The sequence below is a fragment of the Bos grunniens genome, chromosome 13, assembly GCF_055505025.1.
Source record: "Bos grunniens cultivar Pamir isolate PY7600 chromosome 13, Bosgru_T2T1.0, whole genome shotgun sequence".
Taxonomy (NCBI): Eukaryota; Metazoa; Chordata; class Mammalia; order Artiodactyla; family Bovidae; genus Bos; species Bos grunniens.
This window is the reverse complement of record NC_141177.1, coordinates 1,500,822-1,516,511: the sequence shown is the minus strand read 5'-3', so window position 1 is coordinate 1,516,511 and position 15,690 is coordinate 1,500,822. Positions and strand designations below refer to the sequence as shown.

The 15,690-nt window shown below is 45.8% G+C and overlaps 1 protein-coding gene and 1 non-coding gene across 5 annotated transcripts in view; one reads left to right on the top strand and one right to left on the bottom strand.

The window, feature by feature from the left end:
- Positions 1-15,690, top strand: part of DOK5 (docking protein 5) — a 151,263-nt gene that overhangs the window by 41,567 nt on the left and 94,006 nt on the right. The window lies entirely within an intron of this gene.
- Positions 861-932, bottom strand: TRNAL-UAA (transfer RNA leucine (anticodon UAA)). The gene has a single exon. It is a non-coding gene; the product is annotated as a tRNA-Leu (tRNA).

The window sequence follows — 15,690 nt, the reverse complement described above, 5'->3', positions numbered from 1 at the left end:
ATCAGAATCTTTCCAATGAGTCAGCTCTTCGCGTCAAGTGGCCAAAGTATTGGAGCTTCAGGTACTATTAACTCTGATCATTTTCTACAGATAGAACCCTACTGACACCAAATATTCATGAGGCTTTCCAACATCAACCAATTTCCAGCTCTCTGGACACCAGCTCAGTGTTGTATGATTCAGTTTAATTCTGACACTTTGTGTGAGTGCTGAGTTGCTCAGTTGTGTCCGACTCTTTGTGACCCCATGGACTGTAGCCTGCCAGGCTCCTCTGTCCATGGGATTCTCCAGGCAAGAATACTGGAGTGGGTTGCCTGCCCTCCTCCAGGGATTTATGCAGACCCAGGGATCGAACCTGCCTCTCTTACTTTATGTGCTGATGGTGATGATGTTGGTGATATTGATGAAAATGCCTCACAGTTAGTAAGCCCTTACTTTTTGCCCAGTGCCATGCTGAATACTGCACACACATCAGCTGGTAGTGCTCTTACTGGCCCTCTGTGGCAGGTGCTCCTGTGGCTCCGCCTTTTCATTTTACATTTGCACACACATCAGCTGGTAGTGCTCTTACCGGCCCTCTGTGGCAGGTGCTCCTGTGGCTCCGCCTTTCCATTTTACATTTGCACACACATCAGCTGGTAGTGCTCTTACTGGCCCTCTGTGGCAGGTGCTCCTGTGGCTCCGCCTTTTCATTTTACATTTGCACACACATCAGCTGGTAGTGCTCTTACCGGCCCTCTGTGGCAGGTGCTCCTGTGGCTCCGCTCTTCCATTTTACGTTGGCGTCTGTTTATTTCCTTGGCGGTGCCAGGTCTTACTTGTGGTGTGCCGGACCTTTGGTGGCAGCACGTGGGATCTCGTTCCCTGACCAGGGATCGAACCTGGGCTCCCTGCATTTAGAGCAGGAGTCTTAGCCACTGGACCACCAGAGAAGTGAGAAGGTTAAAGTTTAATGGAGTTAATGAACGTGTCCAGGGACGTCTAGGAAGAAATTGGCTCATCTAGGGCTCCAGTGTAGCTGTCCCTGACTTTCAACGTGTGCTGCGTCTCATTTAATGTTTTCACTGTGCTGTAGTGGTTGGATTGAACTGCATTTTCTTTTTTTTTTTGTATCAGGAGGTCAGTGTTATGAAGATTAAAAGAGACATAATATATGTTTAATGTTTGGCATCCATCCCATATAAAATGCTACATAAATATTAGGCATTTTATAATATTAGATCTATTTCTTTTACTTATAAACTATTTAATATAATCTTTATTCCTTCCATTTCTATTATTGCCTTTAACATTTCATACCATCCTGAAATGATTAAATTATTTATTCTCTATCTCTATAGAGATACAGAAGTTATGAGTGCCTATATAATTGAAGATGAGAGAATGACAAGACCTCTGTAGTGTCCACAGAAAGTCAGAAAGTCTTGATTTAGGTCAGAGTTTCAAGTTTGAATATGATGTACTCATTTTTTCAAATAACTAGCTTATGTTTTAAGCAAATACCATGAGATCTGTAACACCATCCTCTTGTGATTTAGTAAGGAGAAATGGGTTGCTTAAACATGATGCTTTGCTCCTTCATTTCAAAGTGAACGATGCACCAGGAACGGTATTTGTGAATCTGTCTCTATACTGTGAGATAACCAATTTGTCTGACTTTTATCTTTGAATTAATAGTTGTTTTGGCTTCAAGGAAATGTGGTGCATTAGACACTGAAGATTTTCTGTGGCACATCTTCCTTGTAGGCTTTTAGTAACACTCTGTTTCAAACTCTCAGAAGAGAATCCTGTCATCTTAGCATTTTGGTTTTTGAAAATCAAGTGTGTTCTCCATTCTGTAGAGCAGGTAAGTGCCTATGGAAGCTCTTTGACCTGCAGCCTCGTCAGCTCTCAGACTCCTGTTGCTCGTGTTTTGGGGTCCTCCTCCTCCAGTTGATGGGACCAAAGGCATCTCAGTGGAGCTCCTAGTTCAACCCCATCCTCCCAGTTGCTTATGCGATGGATCACCCTTTGGTTGTCCTTGACTCTTCTCTTCCTCTCCCATTTTGTTTGGCAGTCCCTTAGCAAATTCTGTTGCCTCTAGGTTCAAAATACATCTAGGATTTCGTTCTTAGTAAAACTCAATGTTCAGAAAACTTCAATTGTGGCATCCTGTCGCATCGCTTAGTGGAAAATAGATGGGGAAAAAGTGGAAACAGTGACAGATTTTATATTCTTGGGCTCTGGAATCACTGTGGATGGTGACTGCAGCCATGAAATTAACAGACACTTGCTCCTTGGAAGGAAAGCTGTGACCACCCTAGACAGCATATTCAAAAGCAGAGACATTACTTTGCTGACAAAGGTTCATAGAGTTAAAGCTTTGGTTTTTCCAGTAGTCATGTACAGATGGGAGAGTTGGAACATAGAGAAGCCTGAGAGCTGAAGAATTGATGCTTTCGAGCTGTGGTGCTAGAGAAGACTCTTAGAGTCCCTTCAATCCTAAAGGAAATCAATCCTGAATATTCATTGGAAGTACTAATGCTGAAGCTGAAGCTCCAGTACTTTGGCCACCTGATGTGAAGAACTGACTCATTGGAAAAGACCCTGAGGTCAGGAGGAGAAGGGGGTGATAGAGGATGAGATGGATGACATCACTGACCCAATGAACCTGAGCTTGAGCAAACTCTGGGAGATGGTGAAGGACACGGAAGCCTGGTGTGCTGCAGTCCATGGGGTCAGTTGCAAAGAGTCAAACATGACTGAGTGACGGGACGAGAACACTGGCGTAGGGCGTTTGCGCTCACCATCTATGTGGGGTGTTTCCTTGGGATGCCACCGTGCCCCCTCGCATCTCCTGGCCCTTCCTTTGGTTGGACCTTCTATGAGCAGCCTCTGACGGACCCCATGTCTTCTCCCGTTGACCCAGTTCTTCACTTTCTGGCCTCACGTCGCTTGTGAGCGGTGGTGGTGCTCATTTTTATGATGCAGCCTCTGACACCAAGTGTGTCCAGAAACTCGGGTCAGTTCTGCCACTGCCTCCTGGAGTTAGCACAGACTCCAGAGGTAAAAACCTTGCTCCCAGGAGACGTCCCTGCTGGAGCTGCCAACCACAGCAGGGGTGCCCAGGCTTCCCACCCTTCTGCGGGCCGACCATAACTGTGCTGTTCTCCCAGCTTTCTTTTCAGGTTCAGAAATTTGCCTGAACAACTCACAGAACTCAGGAAAACACTTCACTTGCGTTTCCCTGATGACTATAAAGGATTCAGCTCCAGAACAGCCCGATGGAAGAGATGCCTGGGGCAGGGTATGGGAGGGGACTGTGTGGGACTTCTGTCCCCTCTCTAGACCTGCCACCCTGCCAGCACCTTGATGATCTCTCGGTCCTTCAGTCCTTGAACCCTGCCCTTTGGGAGCTTCTATGGAGGATTCATTATGTAGGCGTGATGGACCAATTCATTGGCCATGGGTGTTTCTGTCTCCAGCCCTGTGCCCCTCCCCAGAGGTGAGGGCTGGGTGTGACTGCTTCCTTTGCCAGAGGACAGCCCTCTGGAGAAGAACGTGAATGGAGGGTGGTCCTTGGTGGGCGATGGCCCCTGTCTGGGGGAAGAGCAAAGTTCTTGCTCAGCTCGCGTGTTCAGTACTGCAGTTGGCGTTGGTCTGAACACCCAGGTTATTCACAGCCGGTCCGATGGTGACTGTCCCTGCCCTGAAAGGAAGCATTTCCCCGAGGGTGGGAGGCTGGCTAACGTCGCCTGGGCTCAGCAGAAGGTGGACTCCTGCTCTCCTGGTTGGCCAGAAGCCTTTCTGTTAGTCATTCTGTTCACTGTGGTACAGGGACCAGTGGGACTGGGGGCTTCTCAGGGGGCATGGTGGTAAAGGATCTGCCTGCCAGTGCAGGAGACTCAAGAGACGTGGTTTCCACCCCCGGGTCAGGAAGATCCCCTGGAGAAGGACATGGCAGCCCACTCCGATGTTCCTGCCTGGAAAATTCCATGGACAGAGGAGCCGGGTGGGCTACAGTCCATAAGGTCACAGAGAGTCAGACACGACTCAGATGATAATTTAGGCAGGCCTTTCGTCTTTACTGGAATTATAGAGGGGTGTGGTAGGAGTTGTACTCCAGTCTTCTGACGCTTCCCGTTTGGTGATTCGATCTGTTTTTGAAGATTTGGCTGCAGATACTGGCCAAATACTAAGAACCAAACAGCTTCTTAGTTTTCAGTGCGCGCACTTAAGTGTGCGACTTTTCTCCCTGCCAGCGACCGGCAGCATGGTGTCCTTTCGGCTGTGACCACTCTCCCTCCCTAAGTTCTGCTTTTTAAATTTGGCTGCTTCTCCCAGTCCAGGCTCGCACTTCTCTGATCTCTGGCTGAGGAGCCGGTGTCAAAACAAACCCCAGATTCTTTTTTTTTAACCGTTTCCCACATTCCTCTCTTTTTAGCTTTGATGAGGTCAGATTTCAGAATCGCTAACCTGACAGCTTTCTCCTTCTCCCATTGATTCATTCGGATAAAGACAGACTGTGTAAAGAACACTTCTTGTCTGAGCGGTGTCCTTTCTGTGCCCTGTGAAGGGTGAGGCTCGAAGCTGGGACACCGGCTGTCTGGCGCCAGGGTTCCTGGAGTTCTGAGTGGTGAATATTCAGGAAAGAGATGAATTTGTTCCCTTTGATCCAGAGCTGGTTGCCAGGGGGGGAAGGCTGGAAAGGGAAAGAAAACGCAGAGACCGACTACTCGGGTATTAGGAATGTTAGAAATAATGGTTTTCTCTTGACGATTGGAACTTTCTTGCTGCGAACTTGTGGTCTGATTATAAATCAAGTGAGAATCTGGCACCAAGCACACTTGGTTAAACACACACACTCACAACTGGAAGCACAAAAAAAAGATGTCCAGTTGCTGGATGCTTCCCGAGCCACGCAATTAAATCACAACCGTGCTTTTCAGAAATACCTGGAGCAAGTCCATCTTCCAACAATAGAATCTTTTCCAGCACACGGCTGTGTCTGCACGCCCAGAGAAAACTGTGGGGCTGCCTGTTATCAGAAAGCAGCCTTTTTCCCCTCTTGCTTTCAGAACACCAGTGTGAAAGGTGAGTGCAATTTCTTACTCAGAGGTGGAAATGTTTTAAAAATCAGTTACTTAACCGCAAACAGGTACTGTCTCTGAAATGATGAGATTTTGTTCATCAGAGACAGTGGCTATTAAGGTGCATTTCGCCTGGTCTTGTCTCTTGCGGAGAAGTGGTTCAGCATGGTTGTGGTCTCTGTGTACTTCTGATAAGGACGCTGAAATAATTGCACTTTCAGCAGAAAGAGCAATCTTGAAAATTTTCCTGGTTAATTTCTCTCTCAAAAATGGAAAGCTTGAGAAACTTGCCTGAACATGGATTTGGTCTCTGAATGATACCTGAGATGTGTTTTACCTAAACAATTGCAACTCTAAGTCCAATGGGAGAATTTGGGCTCTGTGGTTCAGAATCTGCCTTCTCTTTGAGAACCGGCTTTAAAAGTGTTTTATTTTATTTTGTTGATCTACCAGTAATATAGGAGACGTGAATTCGATCCTTGGGTTGGGACGATCCCCCCTGCAGATGGAAATGGCAACCCACTCCAGTATTCTTGCCTGGGAAATCTGATGGACAGAGGAGACAGGCAGGCTACAGTCCATGGGGTCACAAAGAATCAGATATGACTTATGACTAACACATTTTCCGACAATTAATGGCTATTTTGGGGTCTGAGTAATGAAGATCCATTGTAATTGTGTATTCCTATGCTCAGGATTTTATGAAGCTTTTTTAAACTTGCAGTCCCCTGGTTGCTCCCGAGAAGAACACCCTGAGCCCCCGTCCACTTATAGGGCTGTGTGTTGTCATGACATCGACGGTCAGATGTCAGATCTGAGGGCAGGCCTCTCACGTTGCTGTTATTAGGTGGTATGCGCTCCAGTGCTCGCTGTGAGGGATGCTAACCCCCAAAGGCCTTTTGTTAGTTTCCCAGAATCTAAGCTGGGAAGCAGAGTTGCTTGTCTAAGAGCAAAATAAAACTGAATGCCTTGGGAAGGCAGCGCTGAGTAGAAATAGATTTTTTTCTTTTCAGAAACAGCATTTGAAAAAAAGAATTTAACAAAGTGGTTAACGGATGTAGAGGAACAACTTGAAACCTTAACAATGGAAAGCTACACATTCATTCAAAAGAAAGTTAGGGTTGTGCATATTGAAGTGGAAGGATCCTTTGATTTGTTTTGGAGTGGAAACTAAAGGAGTAAGTTCTGGAGTATAATACTTGGTACGATCCTCTTTGTTAAAGTGTGCATGCTCAGTAGCTTCAGTCATGTCCAGCTCTTTGCAGCCATGGACTGTAGCCCGCCAGGCTCCTCCATCCATGGGATTCTCCAGGCAAGAATACTGAGTGGGTTGCCATGCCCTCCTCCAGGGGATCTTCCTGATCCAGGGATCGAACCCACGTCTCCTGTGTCTTCTGCCTTGCAGGCGGATTCTTTACCACTGAGCTGTTGGGGAAGCCCCTTATTAAAACATATACATATATAAATAGGAGAGTAGGCTGATGCTACTTTTTGAATTAGGTTTGTCTGCCTGTACCTGAAAACTCATAGTAACTTACTAAGTAGAAATTTAGTTTTCTTCCATAGAAAATAATTCAAAGTTCGTATCACAGTTCCAAGGTCATCAGGAAAGCAGGTTTCATCTGTGTCTGCTCTGCCATCCTACTGGGGGCTTCCAACCAAAAGGTTACCTCATGGCCCAAACTGGCTGCTGGAGCTCCGTGCATCATACCTCTTACACAGAAGTAGGAAAGGCCAGAAATGCAAAAGAATTCTGACAGAACACAGAACTTCTTCTACATCCTTGGTCAGTATTTAGCCGCCTGGCTTTACTTACAAGCCTAAAAATATAGTCCCTCAGGTGGAACATTGCCTGGGATTTTGTTGCTGTTTAATAAGAAGAGAGTGGTAGTTGGGTGGTCACTTGCTGGAATGGCCAAATGGCAGCCTCCTGCGCTTCCATCATCGATTGCCTTAAATGCACATTTTAATTTAAACAGTAAAAAAAATGAAGGAATGCATATTTTTAAGTGGGCTCTCCCAGTGGCTCAGTGTAAAGATTCTGCCTGCAATGCAAGAGATGCCGGTTAAATCCCTGGATCGGGAAGATCCCCTGGAGAAGGAAACGGCAACCCACTCTAGTATTCTTGCCTGGGAAATCCCGTGGACAGAAGAGCCTGGAAGGCTACAGTCCACGAGGTTGCAAAGAGTTAGACCTGACTTAGCAAGTAAACAGCAACAACAAATATTGTAAACAGAGGGCGATAAAAATGTAAGGAAACGCATGGTGACCCGGGAGTCCACGGTCAGCAGCGTGTGAGAAACGACAGTTCTCTGGCCTGTGGGACCCGTCTTTCAGCGTCAGAGCATCTTGGCATGTTGAACAGATCGTCTCATCATGACCCAGTGCTGGACTCCGAACAGTGTCAGATGAAAACATGTTTAGATTTCAACTCAGTTTAGATCCCGTCATTTTTTTTTATCTGTACCAAGCCATTTGCAAAGGTAAAATTCTAATGAAAAGTACTGATTCATAGCTGCCACTCAGCTTCCTAAAAACTACTCCAGCATTTGGATGTTCAAGGCTGGAACCATAGTGACACAGTTGACCTTTGGACAACGCAGGTTTGAACCGTGCAGGTCCACTTACATGCAGACGCTTTTTGCAGTAAATACACACTGTCGTACCACACGAGCCACAGCTGCTTGGATCCATGGATGCAGAACCCAGGTGTGTAGGGCTGGTTGTGGAATTACACTCAGGTTTTTGACTGGCAGGAGGGTTGATGCCTCTAACCCCAGAGTTGTTCAAGGTTCAACTGTAATAAAAACACTAACAGAGATTAAATGCTTCAGAGAGGGAAGATCGTCTAATGGACAAGAGTGTGGGTTCTTGAATCAGAATTGCTCTTTACTTCTCCTTCAAATATCTTAAACCTCTATTTCCCACCTCTAAACTGGTAATCATAAGAGTTTCTCTTTATATCATGGGACAGTCATAAGAATTGAAGAAGACAAGCCCGATCAGGTGACTGGCCATTAGTAAATGCTCAAGGTCAAAGTGATGACATTTTTGTGGCTGGCCCACTGTGTCAGGCGGACTATAGTTATTTTGAATTTTACCCCCAAGTCCCACAAGTCTATAAAGGTGTACTTAGTTTTTAAAATAACAACTTTATGGAGATAGAGTTCACCTACCATAAAATTCAAGCTTGTGAAAGTGTCCAGTTCTGTGACTTTTGGCACATGCACACGGCTGTATGATCATCACCACAGTCCAAGTTTAGAACATTTTCATCACTCCATAAATAAATCTCCTGTCCATTGGCAGTCACTCCCAGGTGGCCCTTCCACTCAGTCCCTGGAAACCAGTAATCTACTTTCTGTTTCTATGGGTTTGCCTCTTGGACATTTCATGCAAACGAAATGAATGCAATATGTGATCTTCTGTGTCTGGCTTCTTTCACTTAGTAAAATGTTTTCAAGCTTCATCCATGTTGTGACAGATATCAGAACTTCTTTCTCGGTTGAATAATATTCTGCTGTATAGATACACCACATTTTTTTCTCTTCAGTTGATGGGCATTTGATGGTTTCTGCCTTGTGACTGTTGTGAATAATGTTGCTGGGAACATTCACGTGCAAGTGTCTGTGTGGACACACGTGTTCATTTCTTCTAGGTACGCACTCGGCTTTTTCGCTCAGCAGTCACTTTTGGAGCAGACAGTCATTTCAGCGGGCGTCCGGTTGTCTCCGTCTTATTAACAGCTGGCATTTGTTTTTACCCTGCTGCTGCTGCTGCTGCTAAGTCGCTTCAGTCGTGTCCGACTCTGTGTGACCCGTAGACGGCAGCCACCAGGCTCCGCCGTCCCTGGGATTCTCCAGGCAAGAACACTGGAGTGGGTTGCCATTTCCTTCTCCAGTGCATGAAAGTGAAAAGGGAAAGTGAAGTCGCTTCAGTCGTGTCCAACTCTGTGCGACCCCATAGACGGCAGCCACCAGGCTCCCCCGTCCCTGGGATTCTCCTTTACTCTACCAGCTCCCTCATGGTGTTCTGGTGTTTCAAATCTTTGGCTTGCTTTTACAAATAGTGCCACAGTGAGTACTCTTACACAGCCGTTATTTCACACGTGCAAGCGTATGAGGGTAAAGTAAATCTTTGCAAGTGGAATTGCTGAGTCAAAGGATGTGTCCAGTTTGGGGAAAGATCTTGTGAAATTGCCCTCCGTGGAGAGTGTCCAAATTGTACTCCATCTGTTATAAAGACCCTGGGGAAACATTTATCTCTGGACCGAGTGTAAAGAATTGTTCTGACTTTACTCAGCAGTTGTTTTGTTTTCGTCTTACAGAGAACGTGACTCATAATTCATCAGGTGTCTAATTTATCACTTGCTTAGAGCCAACTTTGTGGTCCAGCATTATCAGTCTGTGAAATTGTATTATGGGTTTTTATGTTAGTGTCTTTATTTTTGCTCATCTTGTAGGATTGGAAAAGCATTACATTGAATCTTAAAATTCTTATTCGGATGAGTCTTGAACCAGTGTTGATTCTAATTGTAGGATCTCAGAGCTCCAGAAGACTGAAACTGTAATAGAACCTGGCTTATAAGGCAGGGAAGCTGTTAGATTTTGGATGAGTCTGAGTGGAATCTATTATAGTTAGGACACCTAAGGAAAAGTTGATATTGTAGTTGATATTGTAGAGACGTCACCAGCTTTGCCTCATTTCGTAACTAATCGGAGTGAGAATGCTGTTCCAGGCTCTTTTAATGTTCAGCAGCTTTCTATGCAGCTTCCTGTTGGCCTTGGGTACAAGTGGGATGAAAGCTGAACCTCTTGCTGCCACATGTTACTATTGGAGATGAAGTCTTGGGGGAGCTGGTTTCCAGTTAATTTCTAGTGGAAAAGCTCCCCTTTCTTCATATCCTTTGTAAAAGCAAAAGCATTTCCAGTAAGACTTAGAGACAAGTTTATAGGAAAGCAAAATATGAATGCTGTTGACTCTACTGTCTTACTTATTCTTTGTTTTACTTTATTGAAGTATAATCGATTTATAATATTGTGCTAGTTCCAGATGTTCAGTTTAGCAGTTTGAGTTTTTGACAGATTATATTCCATTATGCTGCTGCTGAGTCGTGTCCGACTTCAGTCCTGTGGGACTCTTTCTGACCCTATGGACCATAGTCCCCAGGCTCCTGTGTCCATGGGATTCTCCGGGCAAGAATACTGGAGTGGGTTACCGTGCCCTCCTCCAGGGGATCTTCCCCACCCAGGAGTCGAACCCGCATGTCTTAAGTCTCCTGCATTGGCAGGCGGGTTCTTTACCACTAGCGCCAACTGGGAAGGCCTATATTCCATTATAGGTTATTATAAGATAATGGGGATAATTCGATTGTATTTATTCTTGAAGTTAGACATAGATTCATTTCTTTGTTTCATTTAGGAACTATTTTGATGTGTGTTCACCACGATCCAGTAATTAGAGCAGTGCATAAAGCAAGCACTGCCCCTCTCAGGACTTACAGTCTAGAAAAAAAGAGACGGTTAAATACTTACCATGAAGTATAGTTTGTTTATAATGGTGGAAGGTCCTCTGGCAATTCATTTATCTGGCAATTGTTTATTGAGTTCCTACAATACGGCCAGCACTGTGCTAGAGCTGAAAATAAAGCAAGGAAGAATATAGACAAAGTCTCTACTCAAGTGTCTGTCGTTGATTAAAGGTTTATTATGTGCCAGCCATTGTTCCAAGGTGCTTTCAATGCAGGAACTCAGGATCCTCTGGGATGAGTCCTGTGACAATTAGTTGTCCCATGAAGACACAGAGGGTTTAACAGCTTGCCCAAAGTCACACAACATGTGCATTTTGCGATCACCCTTGAGCCTAGGTAGGCTGGCTTTCATCTTCGTGTGCTTTGCTGTGACTTGGCTGCATCGTCTCAGGTGGGGTGCGGGGGTGCTCATGGGTCGTCTGTCTTCCCCGTGGTGCGTGGGCTCGGGAGCGTGGGCTCAGTGGCCGCAGTGCGCAGGCTTAGTCGCCCCACAGCATGTAGGATCCTAGTTCCCAGACCAGGAATCGAACCCACGTCCCTGGCATTGCAAGGCAGATTTGTAACCACTGTACCGCCAGGGAGGTCTCTTGAGGCTGTGCTCCCGACTTCTGCGGCTTCTTTGCATGGTTTGTATGTATATTGGTTTGATGCTGGGGATGACGGGAAGTGACGATTTTCTGGAGGAATTAACGTGACACGTGGAAGCTAAGGACGGATGTTGGAGGGCGTGAAATGGGAGGGTTGACACACACAGAGGCGCTCCCCTGAGGTGCCGGAAAGAAGGTGGGGATGGTCCTGGCAAAGGAAGGAGCCCGGTAGTGCAGAGGCCTGTAGGGTACGTGTCCAGCCTGGGTGCCAACTTACGAGTTGACTTGAGGCTTCACGTTCAGGGACTGCCACTGTTCACAGCCTTTGCGTGTTTCTTTTCCTCCTGATTGATCTTCACCATGCCACTTTTTCGCATGTTTTCTCTACCTTGGTCGGCAGTGACTTTTCTAGCAAGGCTCACGTCTGAGCAGGGTGCCAGGAGGCTCGGAGCCCTGCAGTCTGAGTGGCAGCTCCTCTGCCTCTATCCAACCCTCCTGGCCCAGCACTAATTACTGCCACCTGACTTCAGAAATCCTTTGAAGTCTGAAACACGTTGTCCTGGGACTGCGGGCATGTCTCAGCTTGTCAGGATCTGTGTCTACCTGACCCTAACACATCCTATCACTTTAACAGAAATGTTTGGGCATCTTGACGTTTGGTTTTCAACGTGACAACACTTGCTTTCAGAGCACTTTATAATTCATCAGGCAGACTTAACTTTGGTCAATGAGTCCTTCTAGATCTGGGATAAAGGCTTTAATTTTGAGAAGGCTGTTTACCTGATGTCTTCTTTTTCTCACCTTCAACACTATAGACATTTTAGGGCCAGATAACTCCTTTCAGCGGAGAAGGCAATGGCACCCCACTCCAGTACTCTTGCCTGGAAAATCCCATGGACGGAGGAGCCTGGAAGGCTGCAGTCCATGGGGTCGCTGAGGGTCGGACATGACTGAGCAACTTCATTTTTACTTTTCACTTTCATGCATTGGAGAAGGAAATGGCAACGCACTCCAGTGTTCTTGCCTGGAGAATCCCAGGAATGAGGGAGCCTGGTGGGCTGCCGTCTATGGGGTCGCACAGAGTCGGACACAACTGAAGTGACTTAGCAGCAGCTCCTTTCAGTGGGGGCTGGCCCTGGCACTGTAAGATTCGGCATCTCTGGCCTCCACCCCTAGGCACTGCTCAGCATCTTCCCAGCTGTGCCAAGTAGATTTGCTTCCAGATGCCGTCACATGTCCCCTGGGGATGCACTTGCTGGAGTTGAGCACCACTGATCTAATCACACCGATCTAATCGTCACCTACAGGCCTCTGTCGTTCAGACGTAGGTTGGCTTTTTAACCTGGATGGCACAGAGCAAAAGGCCATTTCATGACATTTTAATAATCTGATATTTAGACACTTTTCCCTAACAGTCTGTAATTAAATCAATACAAACAGGGCTCCCTTGATGGCTCAGTGGTAAAGAATCCGCCTGCCAGTGTAGGAGACCTGGGTTCAGACCCAGATCTGCTTCATGCCTTGAAGCAAGTAAGCTCTTGCGCCACAACTACTGAGCCTGTGCTCTGGAGCCCGGGAGCCACAGCTAGAGAAGCCTGCACGTCCTAGAGAGCAGCCCTCGCTCACGCAGCTGGAGAGAAACCCAAGCAGTGCTGAAGACCCAGCACAGCCAGAAGTAAATCAATTAACTAATTAAAAAAAAAAAAACTCTCAAAGCAAACAACCAAACAACCCATCTTTCTGGTGCGGTCAATATCACGTCTCTTCACAACAAGAATCATTTCTGAAAATTTGCCTCTTTGCTGTAAATTAGCCCTGATGAGCTGAAACGGTTTCCTCTGTGGCCACCCCGGTTTCCCCCCCTTGGATTCCTGGCTGAGACGTTTTTACGTGACCCTGATTCTTCATCCTTCTGCCCCTTTCTGGCAACATCTTTTCCAGGTGTGTGGGTTTCAAGAGTGCTTTCTCAACCATGGGATTCGTTTCTCTTCCTTTCTTAGAGAGTGACATTCTAACGTGCTGTACTGAGCCCTCTCCTGGAATGGCTTTTCCTCAGTGCTGTGTCCCCGTCTTGGGGAAGTTTGGAGAGCCAGCCATGCTGAAATGTTTCCTTCTGAAATCATGACAGTAGCTCAGCTTCAGAAGTAGCATTTCTAATGAAAACTCTCTAATTGGGAATTAAAAAAAAATTTTTTTTTTGTCATGGCAAATGTCTCTCCAGCTTGGTTAGAGCCTGTTTCTAAAAATAGGAAAATATTTGCTTTAGTCTCTAGGGAATTTTAGTCATCTTGAGGGTCTGTGGTTTTAGAACAAAAACCCATTGATGTTTAAAAACAAAGATGTGCCGAATGGTCCCCAGAACCTTTCTGCATGGTATAGATAATGGCATTTTGCAGGATGCACTTTTTAAGGACAAATGTGGTTTTATAATTGTTTCTTTTCAAAGCATGTCTGTCAGTATAATTTGAATGTGTGCTCTACATATTTTGAGGTTTTATTTTTTTTTAATACTGTCTTGTATAAAGATGTTAAGGCTTTTTGGAAATGTCAGGTCCATTCTGAGGTACTTTGATGTCTAAGGACATCATTTATGAAATTGTGGAAGGCTCATGAGTGCTGAGTATGGATTTCCCTATGTTTTTAATTGGCTCATTCATTTATGCACTCAATTATTTAAAAAGAATGAGAGCCTATACTCTCTTAGGTCCTGAGAATTCAAAGTAAGACAAAATATGGGTTTTTTTGCTTTTTAGGGAGGAAGGTAAAACATAAATATGCAGACAAATCAGTGAGCAAGATGATTTCAGACGCTAAAGTTGCAAGGAGGGGGAGGAGAGTGCGTTAGATTTCGTAGGCGGGACGTGTTTCTGAGGAGGTGACATCATGATGGATCGTGAGTATATGCTCGGCCTCTGTTACTTCCAGGACCTTTACCTTGAAATCTGACTGTCTCCATCTGCCCTGACTCTGGGCTTGTGAGATGAACTATCAGCAAACTTGCCACAAGCAGAGGCTTGTAAAAGCGTTTTACGTGGAGGCTATACAAATATTTACTTGCTCCTTCTGGGATAAGTGAATAGACACACTTTCCCCTATTTCCTTTGCTAAGTACAACTATAAACTCTGGACTTTATATATAAATCAAACTAACAAGACTCTGAAAGGTGAAGAGAGGGCAGACTGGCCAGAGACCTCAGCTTTTTAAAAACCTTTTGGCTGTGTCCAGGGCATGTGGGATCTTAGTAGCCCAGCCAGGGACTGACCCACGCCCCCAGCAGTGGAAGCACAGAATCTTAACCACTGGACCAGCAGGGAAATCCCCACGGGTCTTGGCTTTCGAGGACCGACTTAGTGGTCATCTCCGTAGGTTTTTGTTTTGTCTCATGTATTTGAAAGGTGATGCTGGAGAAGCCAGCACATCAGAAATGCCAGTGGGCACAGGGAGAAATGCCAGTGGGTACAGGGAGAAATGCCAGTGGGCACAGGGAGAAATGCCAGTGGGCACAGGGAGAACCTCCTCTTCCCGCACACCCCCGCCAATTTTCTGATCCAAGGATGACCTGGAAAAGGCTCGGCTGAGCAACACAGAAAACTTTTAGAAAATACCTCTTCTGATATCAGCCAAGAATCACAGAATAGACTGGGCCCCCCCCCCCCACACCTCCATGCCAGCAAAGGCTGAGTAAGGAGTCTAGACTTCCATCCTTATGAGCTTCTGTGAGTAAAACATTTCCCTCTACCTTCTTAGGTGAAGCACCTGGGCATGGTGAATTAAACTGATGCAAAGCGTACAAGTTTTATTTATATCTTCTTATCTCTGGGGACTAAACAGAGAAAGAAGTGAAAATCCAAAGAAGCAGGCTTGGGATTTTATTTTAGTTACTTCACTTCCTAAAAGTCCTTTATTTGTCCCAACTCAGATTTGTGTTCTGCCTGTTATTTTCCAGGCAGTGCCCAGATTCATAACTTCTTTCTCTCCTTTCTGTCCTTTTAATTTTTCATGTCTCCCTCTCTCAAAGTATCAAAGAAAGAAAGAAAGACGCTAGAAAGAAACCCAAATACTCTGTTACAAAAGACTTTGGCCATTTCTTTTTAAAAAATACTTATTTTTTTGCTATTTGACTGCACTGGGTCTGAGTTGCGGTGCGCTGGATCTTCATGGCGTCCTGCAGGATCCTTCCTGAGGCACTCGGACCCTCTAGCTGCAGCAGGAAGGCTCCGTAGCTGCTGTGCACTGGCTTAGTTGCTCTGCGGCAGGTGGGATCTTAGTTCCCTGACCAGAGATTGAACCCGTGTTCCCCGCCTTGCAAGGAGGATTCTCAACCACTGAACCCCAGGAAAGCTCCTGGCCACTTCTTACGTCGCCTTGACTCTTGATAATACCTGTGTGGTCTCACCTTTGAGCAAAGCTGTTTAGAGCATTCCCTCTATATTGAGTTTAGGTTTGGAATCTTATACACCGTTTTACCAGCGAGCTATGAGTTATGGAGAAGTGACGAGACA